The sequence below is a fragment of the Bubalus kerabau genome, chromosome 19, assembly GCF_029407905.1.
Source record: "Bubalus kerabau isolate K-KA32 ecotype Philippines breed swamp buffalo chromosome 19, PCC_UOA_SB_1v2, whole genome shotgun sequence".
Classification (NCBI taxonomy): Eukaryota; Metazoa; Chordata; class Mammalia; order Artiodactyla; family Bovidae; genus Bubalus; species Bubalus kerabau.
In genome coordinates, this window is record NC_073642.1 from 37,538,471 (window position 1) to 37,563,612 (window position 25,142).

Consider the following 25,142-nt stretch of genomic DNA (forward strand, 5'->3'; position numbering starts at 1 on the left):
TCCACTGTTTCCCCATCTATTTGCCATGAAGTGATGGGACCAGATGCCATGATCTTAGTTTTCTGAATGTTGAGCTTTAAGCCAACTTTTTCACTCTCCTCTTTCACTTTCATCAAGAGGCTCTTTAGTTCTTCACTTTCTGCCATAAGTGTGGTGTCATCTGCATATCTGAGGTTATTGATATTTCTCCTGGTAATCTTGATTCCAGCTTGTGCTTCTTCCAGCCCAGCATTTCTCATGATGTACTCTGCATGTAAGTTAAATAAGCAGGGTGACAATATACAGCCTTGATGAACTCCTTTTCCTATTTGGAACCAGTCTGTTGTTCCATGTCTAGTTCTAACTGTTGCTTCTTGACCTGCATACAGATTTCCCAAGAAGCAGGTCAGTTGGTCTGGTATTCCCATCTCTTTCAGAATTTTTCTCAGTTTATTGTGATCCACACAGTCAAAGGCTTTGGCATAGTCAATAAAGCAGAAATTGATGTTTTTCTGGAACTCTCTTGCTTTTTCCATGATCCAGCAGATGTTGGCAATTTGATCTCTGGTTCCTCTGCCTTTTCTAAAACCAGCTTGAACATCTGGAAGTTCACAGTTCATGTATTGCTGAAGCTTGGCTTGGAGAATTTTGAGCATTATTTTACTAGCGTGTGAGATGAGTGCAGTTGGGGGGTAGTTTGAGCACTCTTTGGCATTGCCTTTCTTTGGGATTGGAATGAAAACTGACCTTTTCCAGTCCTGTGGCCACTGCTGAGTTTTCCAAATTTGCTGGCATATTGAGTGCAGCACTTTCACAGCATCATCTTTCAGGATTTGAAATAGCTCAACTGGAATTCCATCACCTCCACTAGCTTTGTTCATAGTGATGCTTCCTAAGGTCCACTTGACTTCACATTCCAGGATGTCTGGCTCTAGGTGAGTGATCACACCATTGTGATTATCTGGGTCGTGAAGATCTTTTTTGTATAGTAGTTCTGTGTATTCTTGCCACCTGTTCTTAATATCTTCTGCTTTTGTTAGGTGAGAACAATAATCATATGTACATTGTTTTAAACTTTGTTTTATCTGCTATAAATGTATAATTTATCTTTTTTCAAAATAACTTTGCAGCTAAATGACATTTTTAATGAATAAAAATTTAGTTTCTTGAGTTTTCTAGTACATTAATATATTGATTTGGCATCATGAATAAGTACAGTACTTGTTCAGCTTTTTTCTGGTTAACAAGAACAGAGATAGTCTTAGCAGATAAATAATGCATTCTCATCAAATGAAGTTCATTCCGTTCCATGGAAATAAAGGTGCTAAAGAATTTGAAAAGTAGAGGAAGAATTTAATGATTGCATGGCACTTACAAAATAACCTTAAGTGTAACAATGTATTTCATATCTACCTTGATTTATATGAAGAAAACAAATATTTTATTAAATAATGTTGAATGTTAGTGGTTTTCTTGGCCATTGTTTTATTTTAGACTAAACTTTATAATTGTGCTAGAACTGGAATAGGTGTCGTAGCTTAAGTGGTGAGAATATGGAATTCTTTGTCCCTGCCCTAGAGGAGCTTTTTTTTTTTTTTGGTAAAGTCAGGGACACCATTCAAGTCTGAGTCTACAGTCACGGTACTTTTTACAGTGTGATGTAGTGTTTTCTCCTGAGATGACAGGTGAATGAAACAACATCTTTCTCTTCTACTACCTCCATTTATATAGCTGCTCTGCCTTAAGTACTCTAATATCATTTGTGGCTAATAGTTAAAGGGTTGAAACAGAAATATAGTACCTCTGAGTATAGGTTTATTTAATAAAAAGGTTTCAAGCAGCCCAGTTGTCTGTATGGGTCGTCTCAGATTGCATGTAAGAGAATGGGGAAAGAAGGTAAGGTAAATGAAGTGATGTAAAATATGTGTCAGGAAGAGAAAGAAGAGTAGGAAGGAGAAAAAGAAGGAAAATAGGAAGATGCAGAGAGAAAGAAGGAGGGAAAGAAGTGAAAAATTCAAAGAATGCAAATTCAATACAAAATTGAGATTAACAATATAACCTAAAAAATTCTAAACTTACATTGTCAATTAAAGTTGGATAGAATATATACTTTATTATTTTCTTTTATTTTCTTCCAACTCCTTTTTGTTTTTCCACATAATTGAATAATATGCTCCAGTAATTTATTTTTCAAAATATTTAGATTATGAGATAATCATTATCATTCATGATATGTGAAGATACTGGTTAAAATTCTAAGAGTCACACATCTGGTAGTAAAGCTAAATGAAAAATCAAAAATTTTAGGCCTGAGTATGGAAATAAAATTTATCTCCTTATTTATTATATTATTTTTGTTTCCATTTGCATATAATACCTTTTTCCATGCCTTCATTTTCAGTTAGTATATGTCTTTAGATATGAAGTGAGTCTCTTGTAAGTATCATGTATATGGGTTTTTGTTTTTGTATCCATTTAGTCAGTCTGTATCTTTTGATTGGAGCATTTAGTCCATTTACACTTAAAGTGATTATTGCTATATATATACTTATTGACATTTTGCTCATTGTTTTGGGGTTATTTTTGTAGGTCTCTTTTGTTCCTTCTTCTGTTGCTGTCTTCCCTTCTGTGATCTGATGACTATATTTAGTGTTACGTTTGGATTCCTTTCTCTTTGTGTGTTTGTGTGTGTATGTGTGTGTGTGTGTGTGTGTGTGTATGTATATCTATTATAGGTTTTTGGTTATCATTGAGATTCATATATAACTCTCTCCCCATCCTCTCTTCCTGGGTGTATACACATGCACACAAATTATTTTTAGTTGTTAGTCTCTCAAGTTTGAATGCATTTTAACAACCCCACATTTTCACTTTACCTCTCCCATCACATTTAATATTCTTGATGTGATATTTTACATCTTCTTATTTTGTGAATCCTTTAACTACTTATTGTGGATATAGATGATTGATGACTTTTGTCTTTTAACCCTCTATGAATTTTGCATGTTCTACCACCTTTATTGCATGTTTGTCTTACCAATTAGACTTTTCTTTCATAATTTTTATATTTTGGGTTGTGGTCTTTTCTTTTTTAACTTACAGAAGTCCTTTTAACGTTTCTTGTAAAGTCAGTTTGTTTGTGCTGAACTCCTTTAGCTTTTGTTAGTGTGTAAAACTCTTCTTCTCCTTCAGATCCGAATGATAGCCTTGCTGGGTGGAGTTCTTGGCTGTAGGGTTTTTCCTTTTATCTCTTACAATGTATCATGCAACTCCCTTCTGGCCTGCAAAATTTCTGCTGAAAAGTCAACTGTGGTCTTATGGGAGTTCTCTTGTACATAATTAGTTGCTTATATCTTGCTGCTTTTAAGATTCTTTCCTTCTCTTTAATTTTTGCCATTTTAAGTATAATGTGTCTTAGTGTGGACTTTGGCTTCATCTACTTTGAGAGTCTCTGTGCTTCCGGGACCTGTATATCTGTTCTCTTTCTCAGGTTAGGGAATTTTTTAGCTATTAATTTCTTTAAATAATTCTCTATCCCTTCTCACTCTCTTCTCCTCTTGGAGCCCTTATAAGACAAATATTGGTACACTTGATGTTGGCCTAGAGATGTCTTAATCTTTCTTTGTTTAAAGATTTTTTCTGTTCATCTTGTGTGATTTCCACTAGCCTGTCTTTCAGCTTGTTGATCCATTCCTCTCTATCACTTAGTTCACTGGTGATTCTTTCCAGTGTATTTTTAATACAAGTTATTGTTTTCTTCAGCTCTGCTTGGTTGTTCTTTATATTACTGATTCTGTTTAACTTGTCACCGTGTTCATTCACTCTTCTGAGTTCATTGAGCATCTTTATGACTATTACCATTGAGCTCATTGTCAGGTAAATTGAATATCTCCTCTTTGATTTAGTTCTTTTTCTGAGATGTTGTCTTGTTCCTTCATTTGTAACATATTCCTTTGTCTTCTCATTTTGATTTGTTCTCTGTGTTTGTTTCTATATATTGACTAGGTTGCTTATATTGTTTCTATATATTGGCTAGGTTGCTTAAGCAGAACATGTCCTTATGTAGGAGATGTCCTTTGAGGTCCACCAGCACACTCCTGTATGAGCATTAAAGATACATGCCCTGGGGCTGTCTCTGATGTTGACTGTGTGGACCCTTCAATTGTGGTGGGGCCAACTACTATTGATGTACTGGTAGGTGGCTGGTCTCTGGTCTGTTTGGCTGTAGATCCTGCCGTGCGTGTTGGCTGCTACACATACCAGGGCATCCCAAGACTGGTGCCAGTCCACTGGTGTTTAGGGTTGAGTCCTAGGGTGGTTGCCTGTGGGAATCAGGACATCCTGGGACTGGTGCCAGCTCAGTAGTAAGCCACTGGCATTTATTGACTAGAGAGGGGACTACAGAAAGTTGTTTTGCCACACTAGTGTCCTTATGGTAGATTGAGCTTCCTAAAGTGGCAATTGCCAGCATCAGTATCTTTAGGGGGATTCCCAATCACCTTGTGCCTCTCTAGGAAGCTCTTCAAGGTCAGCGAAATGTCTAACCTAGGGACCTTTCAAATTACTGCCTCTGTGCTGAGACTCAGAGCATGCAAAATTTTGTGTGCACCCTTTTAGAGTGGTGTCTCTGTTCCCTACAGCCCTCTGGCTTTGATGTATGCAAGCCTTGTTGGTTTTCAAAATAAGATTTTCTCAGGGCACATTTTCCCAGAGCAGGATCCCCAAGCTGGAGAGTTGACTTGAAGCTCACACCCCTGCCTCTCGGGAGATCCTTGGAGATTGTGATTATCCTTCCCTTTGTGGGTTACCTAATAGGGGGAATATCGTTCTTGACTGTACGACATCTCCAACTCTCCTACCTCTCTCATTGATTTCTTTATATCTTGAGTTGTGGGTAATCATTTGTGCTAGTATTCAAGTTGTTCTCATAGTTAATCTGTAAATAGTTGTAATTTCAGTGTGGCTTTGGGAGGAGGTGAACTTATGGTCTCTTCTTGCTCTACCATCTTGACCACCACCCCCATGTATATTCATGGACAGTTTTATTACCAATGGAATTAACAACTTGTGACATTTAAAATTAAATCCTAGACCAGTCTTCCATTCCTTATAAACTCTCAGGAGACTCCAGAAGCATTTTACTTAGGTGTTCATGCTTTTAATGATAGAAATTAGCACTGCAGACTGAAACAAAACAAGCCAGTGATACATAAAGATGGAGTATAATCTGTCATGAAGTTATATGTTAGAAACAGCAGTGTTGAAAGGCTAACTGCAGTTGCTCAGATCTTTGGTAAGCAAAACCTTGTTTTTAAAAGAGATTTGGTTGCTTGCAGAGCAAATGATTTTTAGCTTTTCAAAACTTCAGTATATTTGATTTCTGATCTGGGAAACAAATGCTACTGTATTCAAACTCACTTTAGCAATTCAATGACTGCAACAATTCAAAGGAGTATTAAAGGGGTATTAGAAGAACACTCTGTGTTCCCACTGGCTTTAGGTCTATGGATTAGCATTCTCAGTCACTTGTGTTTTATTCATGTAGGGAATAAAATTGTTGAAATATTGACCTAATTTAACTGGTCTTTTTTGCTAATACAATTTGTATACAGTTTTAGACATTTGTATGTAAAATTTCTTATGAGTACTTTGTCTTTCTGCAATTGCCCTTCTAGGTTATTTGTGAAGTTATGTAGTAAAATGAAAAGTTGTTTTTTTTTTGTACTTAGCTAGGGTCTACACCCACCATTTTATTCTTTAATACTTAAGCAAGTTGTCACTAAAATATTGAGGCAAAATTATGACATAGATGAATATAGAGTTGAAACAAGCTCTGCTGCTGCTGCTGCTGCTGCTGCGTCGCTTCAGTCGTGTCCGACTCTGTGCGACCCCATAGATGGCAGCCCACCAGGCTCCCCTGTCCCTGGGATTTTCCAGGCAAGAACATTGGAGTGGGTTGCCATTTCCTTCTCCAATGCATGAAAGTGAAAAGTGAAAGTGAAGTCGCTCAGTCGTGTCCGACTCTAGCGACCCCATGAACTGCAGCCTACCAGGCTCCTCCGTCCATGGGATTTTCTAGGCAAAAGTACTGGAGTGGGGTGCCATTGCCTTCTCCAAACAAGCTCTATTAAACACTAAATATTTACAATTTTAACATCAATTAAAGAAGGAAATGACTAAGTGACCAGGCAATTTCAATATCTCTCAAATGTAATTTTATGTGTGTTAGATAGTCTATTAATCATGAGATGTATATTACTAAGTCATTGTCTATTTAAAAAAATCCTACTGTTTTCACTGTTCACCACATTTATTGGCATTCAACATTACCTGACTTTGTGGTTCAGAAAGAAAAATAGTATGTGGCTCTTGGAAGAAAAATAAATACAACGGAAGATCTTTATGCTTTTAGAAACTTGTAATCTAATTAGCAACATTTTAAGTACCGAAACTGAGTTTTTGTAATTTAAATTTGCTATTAGTGTGGATTACTGCAGATTACCCTAGTACTCTGCTGCTTAACAGCTGAGGAAAAGATAAGTAGAAGAGAAACAGTCAGGTGGGATAAAGAATGCAAGGCTTCTTGAAAAAGATGAATTTTAGACTATGTGTGAAAGGGAAAGTAATAGTCACTCAGTCGTGTCTGACTGTTTGCAACACATGCACTGTAGCCCACCAGACTCCTCTGTCCATGGAATTCTCCAGGCAAGAATACTTGAGTGGGTAGCCATTCTCTTCTCCAGGGTATCTTCCCACCCCAGGGATTGAATCTGGGTCTCCTGCATTGAAGGCAGATCCTTTACCATCTGAGCTGCCAGGAAACCCTATACTATGTATGGTATATAACTTACTTTCCATTTCAAGTAATAGAAAATTCAAGTCCAAGTGGCTTTTAAAACAAACGGAATTTATTGGCTCCTGTAACAGAAGAATTGAAAGGTAGATCTGGCTTTCAAAATAGATTGATCTTGAGATGCTTAAGATTTTCAGGGTCTGGTTCTGTTTCTCTGCAATCTTTTCACTCTGCCCTCCTCAGCATGTTGGCATTATCTTTAGGACCCCCTCTTTTGGTGCCTGAAACACTGATTTCAGGATTCTGGACTCTGTACACTCATCTCCCTCTTGATAGTATGTTGTCCTTGGATGAGGTTTGGAATTTTGGGGGCACTCTGAGTCTCTGAACCAATAATTCTGACTAGGGTTGGGAAATAGAATGCATATACTCTGCTATTGCATTGGGAGAGAAATTAAATTCTTCAGAAGCACCTGCATCTCAAATGTAAACAAGAACCTGTTAGGAAGGGGAAAGGAGAAATATGTGTTGAAAAGGTAACCAACAAACATTGGCTGGTCTTGAATTTTAAAGAAATGAATAATACAGACTTGTGGATAAGATTGGGTAGGATTCCAACTAGAAGGACTGATGTGGCAATTAGCATCATGAAGATTACTTTAGCTAGCATGTAAAGAAATTGTATAATATTGATGAATCATGTGATAGGGAGTTTTTGGATGGTTTTGAAGATTACCTTAATGATGTTAACTTTAGAAGCTACATCCTGTGACTGGCACCTTGGTGCATGAGTTGACGCAGCTGAAACTGATCATTCTTCAACTCTAGCTTCCCTCCATGGATATGGCAGATATAAGAAGAGCTGTTTCAAAGATATATGCAAAATTATCAACATAAGCCTTTTAGCTATACATGAGAAAAGCTATAGTCTTAGGGGATGTTAAAGTTACCTGAATAAAGATATTATGGGCTAAGAAATTACGTATAGCTTTTCTTGGTATAAGTTGTGACTATACTGATAGTTTTCTGCTCAACTTGCCCAGTTTTGACTATAGAAAAAGCCTTGAAATGATGCTCCATTGTTCGCAATATTTTAAAAACTGAAAATGCACAATTTGCTGGTATTAGGTTCTGTATTCTAGTGTGAGTATATTCTTAAAACCAAATAAGCACCTGACCTGCCTCTTGAGAAATTTATATGCAGGTCAGGAAGCAACAGTTAGAACTGGACATGGAACGACAGACTGGTTCCAAATAGGAAAAGGAGTACGTCAAGGCTGTATATTGTCACCCTGCTTATTGAACAGAGTACATCATGAGAAACGCTGGGCTGGAAGAAGCACAAGCTGGAATCAAGATTGCTGGAAGAAATATCAATAACCTCAGATATGCAGATGACACCACCCTTATGGCAGAAAGTGAAGAGGAACTAAAAAGCCTCTTGATGAAGGTGAAAGAGGAGAGTGCAAAAGTTGGCTTAAAGCTCAACATTCAGAAAACGAAGATCATGGCATCTGGTCCCATCACTTCATGGGAAATAGATGGGGAAACAGTGGAAACAGTGTCAGACTTTATTTTTCTGGGCTCCAAAATCACTGCAGATGGTGACTGCAGCCATGAAATTAAAAGATACTCCTTGGAAGAAAAGTTATGACCAACCTAGATAGCACATTGAAAAGCAGAGACATTACTTTGCTAACAAAGGTCCATCTAGTCAAGGCTATGGTTTTTCCAGTGGTCATGTATGGATGTGAGAGTTGGATTGTGAAGAAAGCTGAGTGCCAAAGAATTGATGCTTTTGAACTGTGGTGTTGGAGAAGACTCTTGAGAGTCCCTTGGACTGCAAGGAGATCCAACCAGTCCATTCTGAAGGAGATCAGCCCTGGGATTTCTTTGGAGGGAATGATGCTAAAGCTGAAACTCCAGTACTTTGGCCACCTCATGCGAAGAGTTGACTCATTGGAAAAGACTCTGATGCTGGGAGGAATTGGGGGCAGGAGGAGAAGGGGACGACAGAGGATGAGATGGCTGGATGGCATCACTGACTCAATGGACGTGAGTCTGGGTGACTTCCGGGAGTTGGTGATGGACAGGGAGGCCTGGTGTGCTGCAATTCATGGGGTCGCAAAGAGTAGCACACGACTAAGCGACTAAACTGAACTGTAAAAGGTAGATGGGCTATCTTTGAAAAGAAAATATACATTTTCTCTGTCATCTAAGAGACTGTCTTGAAGCCGGGATAAGATCTGGGACAACTGAGATCCCGCTGAAGGAAAACAAAGTCTTCTTGTTCTATCCTTGTGATTATTTCATTATAGACTTGGAACGGTAGACTTGCGCAAAGTAGTCCCCATATTGGGAGTAAGCTGGTTCTTAATTCATTGTCACAGAATTGGAAATGGATGGGGAGAAGTCCTGGTGAAGACTACTGAAGAAGGCTTAGCCTGTTGACTCTGAGAATAGTGACATCCAGTAACCCTTATGAGTAATTCTGTATGTTGTACTTACTTTCCATTTTACATAAATATTAAGTTACATATATGTACCTTAAATGTATAGTTTTGGCCTTTGCTCAGTTATAGGGAATTGAAATAGACTTATATTAGGCCTGAAATGGAGTAACTCAAAGCATGGTTTTAACTTTGACACTGATGCCAGGGCTGTGGTAATAGCGGTGGTCTCTTGTTGAGAAGTGCTGTGAAAAATGGAGCCATATGCTTAGGAGGGTCAGCAGCAACAACAGAGGCAGTAGGGTTACCTGGTGGGGAGACTAGAAGAAAAGAAATACCCTTGAGTACAATAAAACATTTTCAGAAATATACTTGAATTTAAGTGAGGGGACCCTTGTAAATAGCTGGAGGCACTTTGATGGGGGTTATTAAATGAGAATCTAAATTTATATTTTACTCAAAGACTGGTGCATTTTCGAGAATATTTTGGCTAATATTATAAACAGCCACAGTAACAATGACATAAGAATGGTATTAGAGGAATATAATACAATACTATTAGCCATTTATAGAGTCAACCAGAGGACAAAATAAACTATATATCAAGGAGATCAGAGGAAGAATAAATGAGAAATATATCATTTTAATGAATTTAAAAATTTTACTATGTTTCAAAGAATCTTCAAGCTTTCAGTTTGACTGAAATATGTGCTATGAGTTGTATGAGCTAACAGTAGTTAATAAGAAACAGTTGAGTCTGAAGAAGAAGAAAATGAGAGAATAGGCTTTGAGATGCTAAGTTTCTTTTTCAGTTGTTGCCCAACATTTCAGCCTAGATCTGAGGTGACATCAAGTTTTCCCTTCCAAGAACACTGCCATGATTCTCAAACACCCATTTCATATGGTCTTTATTTTGTTTAGAAGCAAACCTTGATCAGAAAAAACAAACAAACAAAAAAAACCCTGAATGTTTCCATATGCTTGTCGTGTTTGCAACTCCTTTATACCATAGAAGTAGTTTTAAGAGGTATGTAGAGTATCCAACACTATTTCTATGTCCTTTTGTATTTTTATGGAATAGATCACATTGGTAATAATAAATCATATTTAAAATGCCAAGTTATCTCTATCAATATGAAAGAAAAACTTCAATAAAGCAGTATATATTTCCCCTGGAATTACTGTATTAGACCCTAAAAAGGTGGCTTTTTGTTTTTTCACTTGTGTGTAAATGTGTCATTTGTTGTTTATTTAATAAAGTATTGTGCTAACTAGAGGGGGGACTTAAGAGGTGAGCAGTATTGCTATGATGAGAAGACAGCAGTTTGATATTGGTCATTGTTTAGTTGCTCACTTGCGTTTGACTCTTTGGACCCCATGGACTGCAACATGCCAGGCTCTTCACTATCTCCCAGATTTTGCTCAGACTCTTGTCCATTGAATTGGTGGTACTATCCAACCATCTCATCCTCTGTCGTCCCCTCCTCCTCCTGCCTTCAGTCTTTCTCAGCATCAGGGTCTTTTGCAATGAGTTGGTTCTTTGTAACAGGTGACTAAAGTATTGGAGCTTCAGCATCAGCCCTTCCAATGAATATTTAGGGTTGATTCCCTTTAGGATTGACTGGTTTGATCTTATTGCAGTCCAAGGGACTCTCAAGAGTCTTCTTCAGCACCACAGTTCAAAAGCATCAATTCTTCAGAGCTCAGACTTCTTTATGGTCCAACTCTGATTTCTGTACATGTCATATCTAAGGTTTAATGGCAACAGTTACTTTTGTCAAATTTTGAATCACTGTTTAGTTTATAGTTGCCCAAGTGTTTTGTTAGCTAAATAATATTTAGCTCCAATTTCAGAGATCATTTTTAGTTTTAGTGATGATAATCATCCTGTGATTTAATGTTGGTCATTAAATTCCCAGTCCAGAGATCCTGTACCAGGAAAATGATTCCCCAGAGCATTTGACGCTGAAGCCAGTGGGACTTACTTTCAAGAGTCCCAGAGGGATGGGGAAAATAGAGACTTCACTCTTAAATGGCACACACAAAATCTTGCATGATCTTGAACTCAGGAAAGAAGCAGTAATTCAGTAAGAGCCTGGGTCAGACCCACCTACCTCCTGATCCTAGAGAGTCTCCTGGAGAGGCAGCAGTCAACTACTGCTCACCCTGGGAGCAGCTATTTTGGGAGTTCCTTCTGCCATGTGAATATTATCCCTGGCAAGTGCCATGTTGGAATTTTTCCTTTTGCTTATTGACCCCAGGACTCAGAGAAGTCCTGGACTAATATTCTATAGGTACCAGTTTTGAATTGCCTCAGGTCAAGCAACTAACTAGGTGCACAGACCCACCTACCAGGTGATAGGCTGCCTTAAGATCCCCTGGGCCCACAACTGCCTCTGGACACGGCCTTTCCTGGGTTCTGCAGTCAGCTGCCTCTTGACCCAGTCCTGCCAACCAGTGAACTGTCAGCCTACACACAAGGCAGGATTTAGAAATCAAAAGAACTGGGACCAACAAGCCTACAGAAAGACCCATGCAGCCCTCATAGGGGAAACCCCTAGAGCAGATAAATAGGGGGAGTACCCTGCTGGGACACAATGAACATCTCCTCCTGCTGCTGCTGCTGCTGCTGCTAAGTCGCTTCAGTCGTGTCCAACTCTGTGCGACCCCAGAGACGGCAGTCCACCAGGCTCCCCTGTCCCTGGGATTCTCCAGGCAAGAATACTGGAGTGGGTTGCCATTTCCTTCTCCAATGCATGAAAGTGAAAAGTGAAAGTGAAGTCGCTCAGTCGTGTCTGACTCTTAGCAACCCCAGGGACTGCAGTCTACCAGGCTCCTCTGTCCATGGGATTTTCCAGGCAAGAGTACCGGAATGGGGTGCCATTGTCTTCTCCTAGAAAAGGGTAATTCTTCAAGGTTGAACAACATAATCAACCTACCAGATAGATAAAAATAAAAACAGAAACTCAGGCAAAATGAGGTGACAGAGGAACATATTGCAAACAAAGGAGAAAGATAAAACCCCAGAAGAAGAACTGAGTGAAGTAGAGGTGGACGATGTACCAAGGAGGAGTTCGGCATAGTTATTATAAAGATGATCAAAGTACTCATGAGAAGAATGGATGCATAGAGTAAGAAAGTTAGATGTATTTAACAGAGTTAGAAAATGTAAAAAACAACCCAATAGAGATGAAGTTTACAGCAACTTACTGAAAAGTACACTAGAAGGAATCAACAGTAGACTAAATGTACAGAGGAATGGGTCAGTGAGTTGGAAGACAGAGTAGAAGAAATCAGTGATGCTGAACAGAAAAAGAAAAAAAAAGAATGAAAAAAAAGTACACTTTGAGACCTTTGGGACAATACCAAGTATAGAAATATAGGCAATATAGGAGTCCTAAAAGGAGAAGAGATAGAGATAGGGGTAAAGAATTTATCTAAATAAATAATGGCTAAAAATTCCAAGGATGCAATGGTTGGATGGCATTGCTGACTCAATGGACATGAGTTTGAGTAAGCTTCAGGAGATGGTGAAGGACAGGAAGCCTGGTGTGCTGCAGTCCATGGGGTCACAAAGAGTCGGACACAACTGAGCAACTGAACAACAAACATTCCCTAGCCAGTGAAAAGGAACAGAAGTACAAGCCCAGGAAGCACAGAGTTTCTTAAAAAAGATGAACCCAAAGAGTTTCACACTAAGCCATATTATCATTAGAAAGGCAAAAATTAAAGAGACAATATTAAGAAGTAACACAGGAAAAGCAATATGTTACATACAAGGGAACTCCCAGAAGGCTATTTATTAGGCTTACTTTTCAGAAGAAACTGTGCAGGCCAGAAAGGTGTGGCACAGTTGTTTAAAGTGATGAAAGGGAAAAACCTGAAACCATAAATAATCTACTCGACAAGGCTCTCATTCAGATTTGATGATGACATTGATTCAATAGTTTAAAAACTATCAACAAACAAAAGTCCAGGACCATATAGCCTCACAGGTGAATTCTACCAAGCATTTTAGAAAAGAGTTAACCCCTTTCCTTCTTAAACTATTACAGAAAAGTACAGAAGAAGGAATACTTTCAAACTCATTCTCTAAAAGACCTCCATCACCCTGAAACCACAAAGATATTACAAAAAAGACAATTACAAGCCAATATCACTGATGAACATAGATTCAAGAATACTTAACAAAATATCAGCAATTCAAGTCCATGTGTATATCCAAATGATCATACATCATGGCCAAGTAGGATTTATTTCATGTATGTAAGGATTTTTCAATATCTGCAAATCAATCAATGTGATGTTGTTGTTTAGTTGCTCATTCATGTCCTTTGTGACCCCAAGGACTGCAACACACCAGGCTTCCCTGTTCTTTACCATCTTCTGGAGTTTACTCAAACTCATGCTTATTGAATCTGTGATGCCATCCAACCATCTCTTCCTCTGTTGTCCCCTTCTCCTCCTGTGATAAACCACATTTATCTCCCCCTTGATAAATCAATGTGATGAACCACATTAATAAATTCAAAAATAAAAACTGTATCTCAAGAGATACAGAAAAGCTTTTGGCAAAATTCAGCATCCATTTATGATTTAAAAAACTCTTCAGCAAGTGGTCATAGAAAGAACATACCTCAATATAATAAAGACCATGTATGGCAAGCCCATAGCTAGCCATACATCATTATATTCAATGATGAAAACTGAAAGCATTTCTTCTAAGTTCAGGAACAAGACAAGAATGCCCACTCTTGCCACTTTAATTCAGCATAGTATTGGATGTCCTAGCTACAGCAATCATAAAAGGAAATAAAAGGAATCTAAATTCAAAAGTAAAAATTAAAACTGCTACTGTTTGCAGATGCCATGGTACTATACATTGAAAAGTCTAAAGATGGCACCAAAAATCTTCTAGAGCTCATCAATGAATTTTGGAAAGTTGAAGGGTACAGAATTAATATACAAAAATTGTTGCATTTCTATACACTAACAGCAAACTTTTAGAAAAATTAAGGAAACAATGTTATTTACAATTTCATCAAGGAGATTAAATATTTAATAGCTAGAAGAGTAAATCTACCTAAGGAGGTGAAAGACCTATACTCAGAAACCTATAAGACACTGATGAAGAAACTGAAGACTAGACAAACAGATTGCAATATATACCATGCTCATGAATCGGAAGATTTAATATCATTAAAAGACTATACTACCCATGGTGATCTACAGATCAGTGCACTCCTTATAAAAATACCATTGGCATTTTTTTGTGGAACTTGAACAATTATAATATTTGTGATTTTCCCTCATAGCTCAGTCAGTGAAGAATCTGCCTGCAGTGCAGGAGACCTGGGTTCGATTCCTGGCTTGGGAAGATCCCCTGGAGAAGAAAATTGCAACCCACTCCACTATTCTTGCCTGGAGAATTCCATGGACAGACTATGGGGTCGCAAAGAGTTAGACATGACTGAGCGACTGACACTTTCACTTTCATGGAACACAGCTTTATTATGGCAAAGAGGATTGCATAACCCAATGAAGTTATGAGCCATGCTATACAGAGTCATGCAAGACGGACAGGTCATAGTGAAGTGTTTTGACAAAAAGTGGTCCACTGGAGGAGAGAATGGTAAACCACTCCAGTATTCTTGCCCTGAGAACCCCGTGAACCAAAATGAAATACCAGTATGAAATACCAAAAAGATATGATACCAAAAGAGGAACCCTCCAGGTTGGAAGACCTCCAATATACTGCTGGGGAAGAACATAGGGCAATTACTACTAGCTTTGAAAAGAATGAAGTGGCTTGTCCAAAGCAGAAATGACGCTCAGTTGTGGATGTGTCTGATTGTGAAAAGTCTGATGCTGTAAAGAGCAATATTGCATAGGAATCTGAAATGTTAGATCCATTCAGTTCAGTTGCTTAGTTGTGTCTGACTCTTTGTGACCCCATGAATTGCTGCACGCCAGGCCTCCCTATCCATCACCAACTCCCGGAGTTCACTCGAACTCATGTCCATCGAGTCAGTGATGCCATCCGGCCATCTCATCCTCTGTCATCCCCTTCTCCTCCTGCCCCCAATCCCTCCCAGCATCAGGGTCTTTTCCAATGAGTCAAATCTTCGCCTGAGGTGGCCAAAGTATTGAAGTTACAGCTTCAGCATCATTCCTTCCAATGAACACCCAGGACTGATCTCCTTTAGAATGGACTGCAGTCCAAAGGACTCTCAAGAGTCTTCTCCAACACCACAGTTCAAAAGCATCAATTCTTTGGCACTCAGCTTACTTCACAGTCCAACTCTCACATCCATACATGACCACTGGAAAAACCATAGCCTTGACTAGACGGATATTTGTTGGCAAAGTAATGTCTCTGCTTTTGAATATGCTATCTAGGTTGGTCATAACTTTCCTTCCAAGGAGCAAGCGTCTTTTAATTTCATGGCTGCAGTCACCACCTGCAGTGATTTTGGAGCCCAGAAAAATAAAGTCTGACACTGTTTCCACTGTTTCCCCATCTAGTTCCCATGAAGTGATGGGACTGTATGCCATGATTCAGTTTTCTGAATGTTGAGCTTTAAGCCAACTTTTTCACTCTCCTCTTTCACTTTCATCAAGAGGCTTTTGAGTTCCTCTTCACTTTCTGCCATAAGGGTGGTGTCATCTGCATATCTGAGGTTATTGACATTTCTCCCTGCAGTCTTGATTCCAGCTTGTGCTTCTTCCAGCCCATTGTTTCTCATGAGGTACTCTGCATAGAAGTTAAATAAACAGGGTGACAATATACAGCCTTGACGTACTCCTTTTCCTATTTGGAACGAGTCTGTTGTTCCATGTCCAGTTCTAACTGTTGCTTCCTGACCTGCATACAGATTTCTCAAGAGGCAGATCAGGTGGTCTGGTATTCCCATCTCTTGAAGAATTTTCCACAGTTTATTGTGATCCACACAGTCAAAGGCTTTGGCATAGTCAATAAAGCAGAAATAGATGTTTTTCTGGAACTCTCTTGCTTTTTCGATGATCCAGCGGATGTTGGCAATTTGATCTCTGGTTCCTCTGCCTTTTCTAAAACCAGCTTGAACATCTGGAAGTTCATAGTTCATGTATTGCAGAAGCCTGGCTTGGAGAATTTTGAGCATTACTTTACTAGCATGTGAGATGAGTGCAATTGTGCAGGAGTTTGAGCATTCTTTGGCATTGCACGCCCAAGGTCAGGGACGGCAACTGAGAGATGACCTACCCCACGCTGAAGTCAGGGGCCGAGAGTTAGATCCATTAATCAACGTAAATTGAAAGTGAAGTGAAATCGCTCAGTTGTGTCCAGCTCTTTGTGACCCCATGGACTGTCGCTACCAGGCTCCTAGTCTATGGGATTTTCCAGGCAAGAATACTGGAGTGACTTACCATTTCCTTTTCCAGGAGATCTTTCCAAGCCAGGGATTGAACCCGGGTCTCCTGCATTGTAGGCAGAGGCTTTACTGTCTGAGCCACCAAGGTAAATTGGGTGTGGTCCAACAGGAAATGGTAAGAGTAAATATTGATATCATAGGAATCAGTGAACTAAAAAGGACTAGAATGGGCAAATTTAATTCAGATGACCATTATATCTACTACTGTGGGCAAAAATCCCTTAAAAGAAATGGAGCAACCCTCATAGTCACAAGAGAGTCCAAAATGCAATCCTTGGGTGTAGTCTCAAAAATGACAGAATGATCTTGGTTTGTTTCCAAGGCAAACCATTCAACATCACAGTAATCCAATAATACCCCAACCACTAATGCCAAAGAAGCTGAAGTTGATCAGATCTATGAAGACCTACAAGACATTCTAGAATGAACACCAAAAAAGATGTCATTTTTATCATAGGAGATTGGAATGCCAAAGTAGGAAGTTAACAGTTACCTGGAGTAACAGGCAAGTTTGACCTTGGAGTCCAAAGTGAAGCAGGGCAAAGGCTAACAGAGTTTCTTCAAGATAACACAATGATCATAGCAAGCACCCTTTACCAACCACAGAGGAGATGACTCTACACGTGGACATTGCCAAATGGTCTTACTGAAATCAGATTGATTGTATTATTTGCAACTGAAGATGGAGAATCTCTATACAGTCAGCAAAAACATGACCTGAAGTTGACTATGGTTCAGGTCATGAGCTCCTTACTGCAAAATTTAGGCTTAAATTGAAGAAAGTAGGGAAAACCACTAGGTCATTCAGGTATGACCCAAATCGTATCCCTTATGATTATACAGTGGAGGTAATGAATAGATTCAAGGGATAAGATGTGGTAGACAGAGTGCCTGAAGAACTATGGACTGAGGTTCATAACACTGTACAGGAGGCAGTGAATGACAAAAACCATCCCAAAGAAAAATGACTTGGATAACCATGATGGTGTGGTCACTCACCTAGAGCCAGACATCCTAAAGGGTGAAGGCAAGTGGGCCTTAGGAAGCTTGCCTATGAACAAAGCTAGTGGAGGTGATGAAATTCCAGTTGAACTATTTTAAATCCTAAAAGATAATGCTGTTAAAGTGCTGCACTCAGTATGCCAGCAAATTTGGAAAACTCAGCAGTAGCCACAGGACTGGAAAAAGTCAGTTTTCATTCCAATCACAAAGAAGGGCAATGACAAAGAATATTCAAACTAGCATACAATATTGCTCATTTCATGTGCTAGTAAGGTTATGCTCAAAATCCTTCAAGCCAGCCTTCAGCAATATGTGAACTTAGAACTTCCAAATGTACAAGCTGGATTTAGAAAAGGCAGAGGAACCAGAGATCAAATTGCCAACATTCATTGGATCATAGGTAAAACAAAGGAATTCCAGAAGACATCTACTTCTGCTTCATTGATGATGTGAAAGCCTTTGACTGTGTGGATCAAAACAAACTGGATAATTCTTAAAGAGATGGGAATACCAGACCACTTTACCTGTGTCCTGAGAAAACTTTATGTGGGTCAAGAAGCAACAGTTAGAACTGGACATGGAACAACGGACTGTTTCAAAATTAGGAAGGAGTACAGCAAGGCTGTACATTGTCACCCTGCTTATTTAACTTATATTCAGAGTACATCATGTGAAATGCTGGGCTAGATGAATCACAGACTGGAATTAAGATTACCAAGAAAAATATCAGTAACCTCAGATATGCAGATGATACCACTCTAGTGGCAGAAATCAAAGAGGAACTAAAGAGTCTATTGATAAGCGTGAAAGAGGAGAGTTAAAAAGCTAGCTTAAAACTCAGTATTCCAGAAACTAGGATCATGGTATCTGGTCCCATCACTTCAGGGCTAATAGATGGGGAAAAAGTGGAAGCAGTGACAGACTTTATTTTCTTTGGCTCCAAAGTCACTGTGAATGTCGACTGAAGCTATGAAATTAAAAGACGCTTGCTTCTTGGAAGAAAAGTTCTGACAGGGCCAGACAGTGTATTAAAAAGCAGAGATACTACTTTGCCAACAAAAGTCCATATAGTCAGAACTATGGTTTTTCCAGTAGCCATGTATGGATGTGAGAGTTGGACTGTAAGGAAGCTGAGCTGCTCAAAATTGATGCTTTTGAATTGTCATGCTGGAGAAGACTCTTGAGAGTTCCTTGGTCTGTGAGGAGACCAAACCTGTCAATTTCATAGGAAATCTACCCTGAATATTCATTAAAAGGATGATGCTGAAGCTGAAACTCCAATACATTGGTCACCTGATGTGAAGGGCTGATCATTAGAAAAATCCCTAATGCTGGGAAAGATTGATGGCAGGAGGAGAAGGGGGCAACAGAGGATGGCATCACCAACTTAGTGGGCATGAGTTTAAGCAAACTCCAGGAGATAGTGGAAAAACAGGGAAAACTGGTATAGCAGGGAAAACTGGCATGCTGCAGTCCATAGGCTCTCAAATGTTGGACATGACTTAGGGACTGAAGAACAAGCCAAAACAATCCTGAGAAAGAATAGAACCAATAGAATCATGCTCCCTAACTTCATATTATATTACAAAATTACAGAGCAAAATTAATATGTAAATACAGTACTAGCACAAAAATGGACATGTAGAGCAATGGGACAGAATAGAGAGTCCCAGAATAAACCCATGGATTTATGGTCAACTAATATGCAACATTGGAGGCAAGAATTTACAATGGAGAAAAGTAGTCTCTTCAATAAGTGTTTTTAGGAAAACTGGACAGTTTTATATCAAACAGTGATACTAAAGTATTTTGTAACATCATATAGAAAAATAAACTCAAAATGGATTAAAAAGTTAAATATAAGAGCAGAAACCTTAAAACTCCTAGAAGAAAGGAGAACACTTTTTGGCACAAATCATCACAGTATCTTTTTGGGTCTGTTTCCAAAAGCAAAGGAAATAAAAAATTAAACAAGCAGAACCTAATTAAACTGAAAAGTTTTGCACAATAAAGGAAACCATTGACAGACAAAAAGATAACCTATTGAATGGAAGAAAATATTTGCAAATTGTATGACCAATAAGAGTTAATAGCTAATACATATTATATAGACAGCTCATTCAATGCAACATCAAAAAAATAAACTGCTAAACGAAAAATGAACTGAAGACCTGGAGAGACATTTTTCTAAAGAAGACATGCAAATGGCCAACAGGCACATGAGAAGATGCTCAACATCATTAATCACCAGATTAATGCTAATTAAAACCACAATTAATATCACTTCACAACTGGCAGAATGGCTATCATCAAAAAGACCAAAATAACAAATGATGACCAGGATGTAGATGTAAAGGAATCTTGGTTCACTTTTGGTGGGAATGTAAATTGGTGTAACCACTGTGGAAAACCAGTATGGAGGTCCCTCAAAAAAAATAGAACTACCATCAGATCAGATCAGATCAGTCACTCAGTCCGACTCTTTGCAACCCCATGAATCGCAGCACACCAGGCCTCCCTGTCCATCACCAACTCCTGGAGTTCACCCAGACTCACGTCCATCGAGTCAGCGATGCCATCCAGCCATCTCATCCTCTGTCGTCCCCTTCTCCTCCTGCCCCCAATCCCTCCCAGCATCAGAGTCTTTTCCAATGAGTCAACTCTTCGCATGAGGTGGCCAAAGTACTGGAGTTTCAGCTTTAGCATCAGTCCTTCCAAAGAAATCCCAGGGCTGATCTCCTTCAGAATGGACTGGTTGGATCTCCTTGCAGTCCAAGGGACTCTCAAGAGTCTTCTCCAACACCACAGTTCAAAAGCATCAATTCTTCAGCGCTCAGCCTTCTTCACAGTCCAACTCTCAATCCATACATAACCACAGGAAAAACCATAGCCTTGACTAGAGGGATCTTTGTTGGCAAAGTAATGTCTCTGCTTTTGAATATGCTATCTAGGTTGGTCATAACTTTCCTTCCAAGGAGTAAGCGTCTTTTAATTTCATGGTTGCAGTCACCATCTGCAGTGATTTTGGAGCCCAGAAAAATAAAGTCTGACCCTGTTTTCACTGTTTCCCCATCTATTTCCCATGAAGTGGTGGGACCGGATACCATGATCTTTGTTTTCTGAATGTTGAGCTTTAAGCCAACTTTTTCACTCTCCACTTTCACTTTCATCAAGAGACTTTTGAGTTCCTCTTCACTTTCTGCCATAAGGGTGGTGTCATCTGCATATCTGAGGTTATTGATATTTCTCCCGGCAATCTTGATTCCAGCTTGTGTTTCTTCCAGTCCAGCGTTTCTCATGAGGTACTCTGCATATAAGTTAAATAAACAGGGTGACAATATACAGCCTTGATGAACTCCTTTTCCAATTTGGAGCCAGTCTGTTGTTCTATGTCCAGTTCTAACTGTTGCTTCCTGACCTGCATACAAATTTCTCAAGAGGCAGATCAGGTGGTCTGGTATTCCCATCTCTTGAAGAATTTTCCACAGTTTATTGTGATCCACACAAAGGCTTTGGCATAATCAATAAAGCAGAAATAGATGTTTTTCTCGAACTCTCTTGCTTTTTCTATGATCCAGTGGATGTTGGCAATTTGATCTCTGGGTCTTCTGCCTTTTAAAACCAGCTTGAACATCAGGACGTTCACGGTTCACATATTGCTGAAGCCTGGCTTGGAGAATTTTGAGCATTACTTTACTAGCATGTGAGATGAGTGCAATTGTGCGGTAGTTTGAGCATTCTTTGGCATTGCCTTTCTTTGGGTTTGGAATGAAAACTGACCTTTTCCAGTCCTGTGACCACTGCTGAGTTTTCCAAATTTGCTGGCATATTGAGTGCAGCACTTTCACAGCATCATCTTTCAGGATTTGAAATAGCTCAACTGGAATTCCATCACCTCCACTAGCTTTGTTCGTAGTGATGCTTTCTTTTTTTTTTGTTTGTTTGTTTTTTTTTAACTTTTTTTTTTTTAATTTTATTTTATTTTTAAACTTTACATAACTGTATTAGTTTTGCCAAATATCAAAATGAATCCGCCACAGGTATACATGTGTTCCCCATCCTGAACCCTCCTCCCTCCTCCCTCCCCATTCCATCCCTCTGGGTCGTCCCAGTGCACCAGCCCCAAGCATCCAGTGTCGTGCGTCGAACCTGGACTGGCAACTCATTTCATACATGATATTTTACATGTATCAATGCCATTCTCCCAAATCTTCCCACCCTCTCCCTCTCCCACAGAGTCCATAAGACTGTTCTATACATCAGTGTCTCTTTTGCTGTCTCGTACACAGGGTTATTGTTACCATCTTTCTAAATTCCATATATATGCGTTAGTATACTGTATTGGTGTTTTTCTTTCTGGCTTACTTCGCTCTGTATAATAGGCTCCAGTTTCATCCACCTCATTAGAACTGATTCAAATGTATTCTTTTTAATGGCTGAATAATACTCCATTGTGTATATGTACCACAGCTTTCTTATCCATTCATCTGCTGATGGACATCTAGGTTGCTTCCATGTCCTGGCTATTATAAACAGTGCTGCGATGAACATTGGGGTACACGTGTCTCTTTCCCTTCTGGTTTCCTCAGTGTGTATGCCCAGCAGTGGGATTGCTGGATCATAAGGCATGTCTATTTCCAGTTTTTTAAGGAATCTCCACACTGTTCTCCATAGTGGCTGTACTAGTTTGCATTCCCACCAACAGTGCAAGAGGGTTCCCTTTTCTCCACACCCTCTCCAGCATTTATTACTTGTAGACTTTTGGATCGCAGCCATTCTGACTGGTGTGAAATGGTACCTTATAGTGGTTTTGATTTGCATTTCTCTGATAATGAGTGATGTTGAGCATCTTTTTATGTGTTTGTTAGCCATCTGTATGTCTTCTTTGGAGAAATGTCTATTTAGTTCTTTGGCCCATTTTTTGATTGGGTCATTTATTTTTCTGGAGTTGAGCTGTAGGAGTTGCTTGTATATTCTCGAGATTAGTTGTTTGTCAGTTGCTTCATTTGCTATTATCTTCTCCCATTCTGAAGGCTGTCTTTTCACCTTGCTAATAGTTTCCTTTGATGTGCAGAAGCTTTTAAGGTTAATTAGGTCCCATTTGTTTATTTTTGCTTTTATTTCCAATATTCTGGGAGGTGGGTCATAGAGGATCCTGCTGTGATGTATGTCAGAGAGTGTTTTGCCTATGTTCTCCTCTAGGAGTTTTATAGTTTCTGGTCTTACGTTTAGATCTTTAATCCATTTTGAGTTTATTTTTGTGTATGGTGTTAGAAAGTGTTTTAGTTTCATTCTTTTACAAGTGGTTGACCAGATTTCCCAGCACCACTTGTTAAAGAGATTGTCTTTAATCCATTGTATATTCTTGCCTCCTTTGTCAAAGATAAGGTGTCCATATGTGTGTGGATTTACCTCTGGGCTTTCTATTTTGTTCCATTGATCTATATTTCTGTCTTTGTGCCAGTACCATACTGTCTTGATAACTGTGGCTTTGTAGTAGAGCCTGAAGTCAGGTAGGTTGATTCCTCCAGTTCCATTCTTCTTTCTCAAGATCGCTTTGGCTATTCGAGGTTTTTCGTTTTTCCATACAAATTGTGAAATTATTTGTTCGTAGTGATGCTTTCTAAGGCCCACTTGACTTCACATTCCAGGATGTCTGGCTCTACGTCAGTGATCACACCATCGTGATTATCTGGGTCGTGAAGATCTTTTTTGTACAGTTCTTCTGTGTATTCTTGCCATCTCTTCTTAATATCTTCTGCTTCTGTTAGGTCCATACCATTTCTGTCCTTTATCGAGCTCATCTTTGCATGAAATGTTCCTTTGGTATCTCTGATTTTCTTGAAGAGATCCCTAGTCTTTCCCATTCTGTTGTTTTCCTCTATTTCTTTGCATTGATCGCTGAAGAAGGCTTTCTTATCTCTTCTTGCTATTCTTTGGAAGAAGAGAAGTGAAAAGCAAAGGAGAAAAGGAAAGATATAAACATCTGAATGCAGAGAACTACCATAGGACCTAGCAATTCCAGTACTGTGTTTTTATTTTTAAAAAAGCACTAATTTAGAAAGAACCCTAGTGTTCTTGGCAGCACTATTTATAATAGTGGGTAGAGGGAAGGGAGAAAGGGCAATGTAGGAATGTGGAATTAAAAGGCCCAAGCTACTATATATAAAAGAAATAAGCTATAAGAATATATAATACAACACAGGGTATATAACTTATGTTTTATAACTATAATGGAATAAACCTTTAAAAAGTATAAATCACTATGTTGCATAGCTGAAACTTATATAATATTGTACTTCAAATGTACCTCAATAAGAAAAAAATTGTATTTAATTACGGTAAAGTGACTTTTCAATAATTTAGTCACAAAGGAAAACTAAAATGTATTTCCAATTACGAGAAATATTTTGTTACTATTATAAAAGTTTTTAATTAGTATAAAATATTTTAATATTAGCCTAAAGTCATTGAGAATTTTAAGTAACATTCTCCTTTCAAATTTTGCTTCTTTAGAAGAATTCATACTTTTTCTGCTAAACTCTTTATTAAACATATAATCTTACATTCTTAAAGTTGTTTAAAAGATGTGAGATAAATCAGTGGTTTCCTGTTTTGTTTAATGATGAATTTAAGTGCGATAAAAGATCTTTCAAGTTATTTAAACTTTAAATTTTGCATAAATATGTGTTTGAACAGCTTGGCAATATTTTATAACTCATTTTATATTTTATAACTCATAAGTCTTTAAAAAACAAATTTGTAGATGTCTTTTGCTGTATCCTTTTGCCGTTTATCACGTTTGGGGGATGCCTAGTCTAGAAAAGTCAATAAAAGCAAACATTTTTGTTTACAGATTTCACTACAAATTTCCCATAAAACTTGGCGGCATAGTTCCTTATTTAAGAGGTGAAGTTTTTCTCCACTCCTCCCCTTTTCTCCCTTCACTTCCCTGACTTCTCCATTCCCCTCTTCTCTCTTGCTTCCTCTCCTCTCTTCTTCCTTTCTTCCTCTTCCTATTAATCAAGAATAACTCCATTGTCTTTGGGAAATAAAAGTCACAATGTTGCAGTGTGGAGATTTCTTTGGTATTAACAGTTTTTTAGTTTTTGCCATGTGGAAATGATGAGATTCATGGATGAAAATTGTCCTGAGGGCCTGGGGCCTGTCTTCTTTATTATATCCCTGTGCTAACACGGTAGAACATAATGGGCACTTTAGTTAAAACTCCAGTAAAATAACCATATAAAATGATCCTGAACCTCACTGCTAGTTTATGCTCATAATTAAATTTAGAATTCCTTGATTCCTTTGGTAACATTAGTTACTTTTAGTCTTTTCCTTGACTAAAAGTATGTTATGGTATCAGTTAGTTCTAGTCCTTTTCTATAATATTTGATATCTTTTAAAAAAATATTAACCACTAAGTTTCCTGGACTATGGCATCTGGAAATAAATTTCAGTATTTTGAAGTGTTTTTTTGTTTTCCTTTAAAAGTGTTATAGT